Source organism: Camelus ferus, chromosome 11 (assembly GCF_009834535.1).
Source record: "Camelus ferus isolate YT-003-E chromosome 11, BCGSAC_Cfer_1.0, whole genome shotgun sequence".
Lineage (NCBI taxonomy): Eukaryota > Metazoa > Chordata > Mammalia > Artiodactyla > Camelidae > Camelus > Camelus ferus.
In genome coordinates this window covers 3,236,472-3,242,021 of record NC_045706.1, presented here as the reverse complement: position 1 = coordinate 3,242,021, position 5,550 = coordinate 3,236,472, and the positions used below count along the sequence as shown (strand labels likewise).

General features: G+C 50.9%; 1 long non-coding RNA gene across 1 annotated transcript; it reads right to left on the bottom strand.

Annotated features, from left to right (window-relative positions):
* Positions 1–629: 629 nt before the first annotated feature.
* Positions 630–4,063, bottom strand: LOC116666913. Its single transcript, XR_004323716.1, has 2 exons — positions 3,485–4,063; positions 630–2,525 (listed from the first exon to the last, which is right to left on the bottom strand). It is a non-coding gene; the product is annotated as an uncharacterized LOC116666913 (long non-coding RNA).
* Between the last annotated feature and the right edge of the window lie 1,487 nt (positions 4,064–5,550).

Here is a 5,550-nt window from a genome sequence, read left to right as displayed (position 1 = left end):
TCGTCTCAAGAAATCCATTTAAAAAGGAAAAAGAAAAAAACAGAGCAGCTGGGCCTTGTTCTACAGTGCTTACAGAAGGATAAGCAAGAAGGCGTGGGGGGTTGGGTGTGGCAGCAGAGGACGCCCCTGGGGATGCTGCTGGACCCGTCCCGACCTGAGAAGTACCAGCAGGTCCCCTGAGTCGGTGATGACTCGGAATGCCTCAAACGTTTCTCTTCCTTGAGCCGCACTCTCGCCCTCTGTGTCAAGGCCTGTGCGGACACCGCTGGTGAAATCAAAGCTGACTCCTGTCGCTGGGGCAGGTCTCTGCCCGGGCTGGCAGCCACCCAGCCAACCAACCACGTCGACAGGCAATCTCTCTCCACTGCGTCCTTTCCACGTCCCCCAGGAAAACCACGCCAGGAAGGTAACCCTCCGTGGGGAGGACGACGCAAGAATCAGAAGATGGCTACTCATTACTGCGCTTGCAATTATTTCAAATTTTGATTTTCATAATAACTCTTCATGGTGCTGTTGACCAGAGGGAAATTTTATTCCCAAACGTGCCCATGTCAAATTTGCCATTATCTTTCAGGAAAAAAAAAAGTCAAATGGAAAGGCTTTTAAAAAGAGATAAAGTTTACTCATTGGAAATTAGAAATGAATATTTATTGTCAGATCTCTGTCTAGATTAAAACCTTTTATTTAACACCAGTTGAAAGTGTAAATTATTCACATGTTTACATTTCAGTGACGTCTGTTCTCTCATGATTCCGTTTTCTAGAGTGTATTAGTGGTACGATAATGAAATGCCTCATCAGCTTGGAGGATTAAGCAAACAACTAACTGCAACTTTTTCAACACTGAATAAAAAGTAGAGTGGTCCCCAACAACTTGTTTTGTCAGTTTAATGCAATATCCAGCTAACTTCCCAAAACATAGCAATTAAAGAGAGGGCTTCCAACAGCAATGGAAGCGCCTCCCAGCCTCCCACAGACATGCAACGGGACCAGGACAGCAAAATGCTGCTCTCACACAAATCATGGTTTCTGGCAAGATTCAGCGCTGCCAGAAGGGAGGAGAACTAGAAAAAAGAGAGCGCGTGGTCCCCTCCACTTCTCCGGCCAGAAGGGATGAGCTCTTGCTGGGTGAATGGCATTATAGACTTGCTCCCTGCATCCTTCCCCTTAGATTATTGCTTAAGGAAATTTTATCATAATCAAAATAATCCTTCATCTGTTTATAGTGCTTTAAGTTTACAAAATACTTGCACATATGTTATCCCACCCAAGTGATGTGCTTTTTCTGGAATATGAAAATCTTTCTATGCCTGGAGATAAATGAACACGCATATTGAAAATCAAGAATTTTATAAAACACACCACAAATTATCAGGAACATTGTAAATCAACTCTACTTCAATTAAAAAAAAATCCCATACGGAAAAAGTTAAATGAAAAAAAAAAGAATTTTATCAAACAAATCTGTTTTCCAGAACTTCCCTTGAGAAGGTTTTACAGGTCCTTCAGCAGCTCCTTGCTGCCCATACCTGCAAGTGTCAATAACCTACGGCACCTACGCCCCTCGTTGTCTAAGCCTCTGCGTCCACGGAGATGACAGTGCGTTTTTTGCTGCTATGTCAAGCATAGCTGCTGGCCTCGAAGAAGTCAGGGAAAGGCTTTCTTTGGAATTAAGTCATAACACCTATCTTCAAAGTGTTTACCATCTAGTCGGGAAAACAAAACGCTCATAAAATGGAAACTAACCAAACGCTAAGCAATGACCAGAGAGGCCTTCTTCCCAAGGAGAAACCCTCAGGGCCCGGGCAGCGGAAGAGACCTCGCTGCCTGCCTGGAGTGCTGTTCAGAGAAAGGAAGGAGGGAGGCGCCCACGCCGCGGGTCCTGGGGAGCCGTGGGGTGGGGGACTCAGGGCGAGAAGGCCCCAAGCCTCTGCAGGTGGGCGCGCACAACCTCCTCTACGTGGACCGTACATTTTGAGCAACAGGGGTCCCCAAGGATAAAGGTGCCATGCAGATGGGGCCAGATTATGAAGAGCCATGAGTTACAGGCTGGAGTCTCTATTTGATCTTGTAATTAATCAGGAATCCAAAGAAGCAGCAGCAGCAGCCTTAACCCTTTTCAGCGAGGTCTCAGCACGCCCCACCTGACAGGGGTGTGAGCTGGACGGAAGAGGAGGGAGTGCGGGAGAGGAAGCCGCTGTGACAACCGTCTAATAATTTCAGCGGCAGGTGATTGAGACCTAAACACGGCTGGCGGCAGCAAGGGGATGGCAGCGAGAGACAGGTGTGCACGTGACACGCGGAGCCACCAGCCCGGCTGACGGGTGGATCCCGACGCGGGTGACTTGAACATCACGGTGGCACGGCTGACGGCGCCGGGGGCTGGCTTGTCTGGAAGGAGGTGAGGCCGGTGAGACATGCTGCGTCTGAAGTGACAGCCTGACATCGGAGGGAACGAGCAGCAGCGCCGGCGCGCCGAGCCGGCTCAGGAGGAGTCGGGACGGGCGGGGCCATCGCTGTCGTCACCTGCACAGAAGTGACAACTGAAACCAGGGAGCAAAGGAGCACTCCCCCACGGAGGGTGAGGGCGGGGGGCCCACGCCGGGGCCCGGTTCAGGTGAGCGGCCGCAGGGACAAACAAGAGGCCCTGAGAAGCTGGGCCAAGAGCCCCAGGGCCGAGGGGCTCCCAGACGTCAGTCGTTTGGAAAAACGCCCTCTCCAGCTTGCCTTCACCCCTTTATTCCATCTGGGGTGCAGACGCTGGTATCCATTCTAACCTCCCAAACTGACCTTCTGAACTGTTTAGTTGAATATGACACAACGTGTGGAATAAAATTTACCAGATTAAGATACTCTGCCATCATCCCCTGGGTCATTAACACGTGGCTTTTCATCTAATAAGAGATGCAGGTATTCAGGGTCTTTCCTTTGACAACCACCCACCACCCCGTGAAATAAACTGAACAAACCCGCTCTGTCCTAGAGCATCTCTTTAATACACAGCACATTCTCTCAACTTGAAAAAAAAAAGTCACCCTTCTGAATAAAGCATTCTATGAAAACTGGTGCGACAGAGGCTGGTCCAAAATGGGTACCCGGGACACCCCCACGGGCCAGTATCGGCAGGTGTGTGCGATCACATGGGGCCTGCGGGGTCCCACAGGAGCCCGGCGCCCGGCCCAGTCTGGGCTCTGCTTCCTGGGCTCCCCTCAGTCCCCCTGGGTCGTTTCTCCCTTTCCTGACATGGTCCAGATCATGCTGCCCCTGGGGATCCAGGCAAGATCCTCCCCACAGCTGAGCTCAGCCTGTCCCCACAGATAGGAGCATGTCTGCCCCTGCTCAGACCCCTCTGCTCCACTCCTGGAATTCTCTCTAGCCCGGGAAGCACAGGCAGGCAGGTATGAGTCCCGTTGACTGAGTATTTACCCTGCACACCCCCTTTCATGTCTCCCTGCTGACGGCACGCTCCCCACCAGCTCCCTCACCTGCAACTTTGGGAAGAATCGGCAGGCAGTGCCCACAGCCCTGCTCAGAGGCCCCAGCCACTGGGCTCCCGGAGCCACTCCTGAGTCCGCTGTCCACACACAAAGCAGGACGCTCTAGCAAATCTGCTGTTTTTGTGGTCACTTTGCATCTTTGCCATATTGCCCCAAGTGGCCTCCAGTTTCTTGGCTTACAAAGATGCTGTCGCATGCTTAACATCCCAGAACTCACTCATGTCAGAACTGGGAGGAGGGACCATGCCTTTTTTTTTTTTTTTTTTTTTTTTTTTTGCATTAAGCCCATTTTATAAAGGAGACAAAGCTAGACCAAAGACACAGTACTAGTTATCAGCATCGGGGTGCCACCCCCTGCTCCGGGGCCCTGCCCCCTGCACTGTTCTCTCTCTTGCCTGGGGTGGCCAGGATGTGTTATCTGAGAATTGTTGTGAGGCAATTTGGAAATTCTTATGAGGAAGTCAAGAAGGCAGAACCTCCTGGTGGTGTGTAATTCACAGAGAAGGAAATCGTTATTTTTGGACAAGAACATTCTCTAAAGATATAACTAGGTCCATAGGGAACGGCCTTCCATTTCCTCACACTGACCCTTTAAGTGCATATCGGGGGCGCCTGCAATGGGTGGCTTGGGAAAAGGAGCCTGGGTCCCTTTCCCTGGACCTCTTCCCTCTTCCCAGCGCTGTCATGACCCCGTCTTCTCCCAGGTCACCTCGTCCCTGGACAGACCCTCCCCTCGCTGTCTTCCTCTCAGAAGAAGGCACTCTTGCTTGTTACCCACTATTCCAGGATCATTACAAATAGAGCCTCTTTGCCTCTCGTGGATAACAAAATAAAAGGTTACCATTTATAGGGCAGGCCACCACGAGTTAAATATGTATTCAATTTACCAACCCAGAAACTCACAGGAGATACTTTTTCCTTCTTCAGATGGGCAGCCCACCCCCGCCCCACTTCTCCCAGCAAGTCTGAGGGACCTAGTGGGGACCTGCACCCAGCCGCATGGGCAGTCACATGACCAGCGGGCTCTACTCATTCAAGGCAATAAACGCCCTTTTTAATGACTCTAGGTCGAGATGACTTACCAGCAAAAGAGAATCGTCATAACAGAAAATGCCTTTGTTATCCATAGCTCTTACTCTCCACTGCATTTTGTGCTGACACAGATTCGCAATTTTATCCCATGACTTTCGTGAGCCTACCTTTCTAAGCCAGACTTGAATTTTTGTTCTTAATTTTGCAGACTCTCCATTTCAAATTGTGTCCTATACTTTCTCTGGGCCCACTTTCAATACCAGCAGAGTCTGCTTAACAAATGGGTTTGTCCATTCACTTAACGAATCTGTACCATGCCCCAACGGAACTCTTTTGGTAATCCTGGCAACACAATAATAAATGAGGTGGACAGGGTTCCTTTTCTTCTACAAAGTAAGTCTAAAAGGAGAATTTGACATAAATAAATGGTTAAATTATAAACGTGATCAGCGCTGCAAGAAAAACACAGGACGCTGTGTGATGGGGAGCTTCACCTCCTTTTTGGTGGGGAGGAGGGTCAGAAAAGACGGGGTAGAAAATAGCCTGAAACAAAGGGTGAGTGAGCAGGGCAGGAAAGTTAAGGGGGGGGCTCCCAGCACAGAGACCAGGAGATGGAACCATGCCAGGACGTCAGGGGTATTTTGAGAGGGGAGGAGTGCGGCCCAGGCGGTCATCAGGAGAGCACACGTGGGCAGAGACAGTCACCAGGCTCTGGGGGGGGCCTGGGCAGGCAGTGCTGGTGGCCGGGCGAGAGCGACGGCAGAGGGGCCGGCAAAATACAGACAACTGGAAACACGCTGGGGGTGGAAGTTTCAACCTGCTGGCGGGGCAGCAGGAGGGGGCTAGTGTGATTCCTGGGAGGAGGAGGAAGATGAGGGATTCGGGAGAAACTGAGTTGACTGGGGAAGGTCATGAGTCCTGACATCTTCAGCTTGAGATCCCTGAGGTGTCGCCAGGCAAGGCAGGAGGGATGCTGACACATGAGTCTGCTTCACGGACAGAATGCGAACTGGGGGCCAATG